At 39.1% G+C, this 1645-nt stretch overlaps 1 protein-coding gene across 1 annotated transcript in view; it reads right to left on the bottom strand.

The window, feature by feature from the left end:
- The window catches only part of LOC101864064 (FAD-dependent oxidoreductase domain-containing protein 2), a 16036-nt gene that overhangs the window by 2371 nt on the left and 12020 nt on the right, over positions 1-1645 (bottom strand). The window lies entirely within an intron of this gene.

Here is a 1645-nt window from a genome sequence, read left to right on the forward strand (position 1 = left end):
ACCACACTATCAGAGTATGCGTTGAAACACACATGGAGTTTTCCTCCATCAGCCTGTGTTAATGTCCAGGTCTCTGCTACATACAGTCCATGCTATTTCGCATTGCCCTTGAATAAAGCTCAGCTCTGTGCTCTCAGCATTCAATTCTTAGACTTTCAAATCTGTCGCATCTTTACAACTATTTCTGCCACTTGCTCGATCCCTACTTTGATACCTTCTTCTTTTCTTCCCTGCCTGTTGGTGACTTTCCCCTTGTACGTAAAATATCCCACATCTTCTTGTGGTGTCCATTGAAGAATGACGGAAGTTATGTCTATTGTACTCATCGTGGGGACTTTTTGTTTTTCGACATACTGAATATCAAGCCCAGTATTGCATGCGCCTTGTTGAGGACATCTGTTAACTTTTGCATTTGGTCAAAGCTGTTGGAGTGCCAAATTGCCAGTAAAATTAAGATCTTCTGTTTGGCTGTTTAGGGCCTATCAGTTCCCCTTTATACCGACCTGAAATGGTGCGTCTAAAACTGAATCCCCGGCAAAAAAATTAAGCTGCTTATAACCTTGGCTTTATCTGGTCGTCACCTCACATGAATCACCAGAATTAGGACTTAACAGGTCATCCTATTATATAATATGTTAAAGTCATTCCAGTCTACCAATCAAGCCAATCACTGCACAGAAACATCACTCTTAGAGTTATGAATGACGTGCCTGCTGACTGTGATTCAGGAACAGTTGTTTTGCTGAGCCTTTTAGATTTATCAGCAGCTTTTGATGCAAATAATCATCATATTTTATTGAATTGTTGACTGCCCTTAGCTGGTTTTGTTCTTTCCCATCATATCGATACATAAAGTCTAGTGTCATTAAAGAGCAAATAATTAGATCATGTTCTTATGAATGTGATACCTTGGGGTTCAGTCTTCGGTCCAGTTTTGTTCACCATTTATACTCAACCATTTGTCAAGGGAATAGTTACAGTGTAGTACTACTTAAGGTATCATTTCCATAGTGACAGTACCCACATTTATGGTCGAACAATATCTACCAACTTAAAATAAACGTTTGATTCTCAATCATACCGTCAGTATTTTGTGTTTTTCTGTAAAGAAATAAACTCGCACTTTCCATTAATCTGTACTCACTCAGAAAAAATTGCTACGTCTCCAAGCACCTGTGAATGCAAATGATTGAGTGTCTGGTTAAAATTACTTTTTCAAGGAGTTTAAGATCATGAAAAAACCCATTTCCCCTATTGAAGTTAAAATCCCTCGGCTTTAAAAAAAAGTTTCGGTCAGCATTTGATAACAACAAATAATCTGACCTTCTAAAATTCAAAAACTACTACGTTGGTGTGTCTTTTGATATCTGTCTCAAATTGAAATTAGATAACGGCCGTAAAAGAACAACAAGAACACCCCCCCCCCCAACCGGTCAAAAAAAGAAAGAACAATACAACTCAACTTGATCAGGTAGGCGATTGGACAATGAAGAAACGTAGCTAAAACTGCTCTCCTATTCTCTGGAGCATTACTTTTTTCTTGATTTACCTCTGGTGAGAACAATCCCCCCTCTTCCGTCTGTCTGTCTGTCTGTCTGTCTGTCTGTCTGTCTGTCTGTCTGTCTGTCTGTCTGTCTGTCTGTCC

This window comes from Aplysia californica, unplaced genomic scaffold (assembly GCF_000002075.1).
Source record: "Aplysia californica isolate F4 #8 unplaced genomic scaffold, AplCal3.0 scaffold00161, whole genome shotgun sequence".
Taxonomy (NCBI): domain Eukaryota; kingdom Metazoa; phylum Mollusca; class Gastropoda; order Aplysiida; family Aplysiidae; genus Aplysia; species Aplysia californica.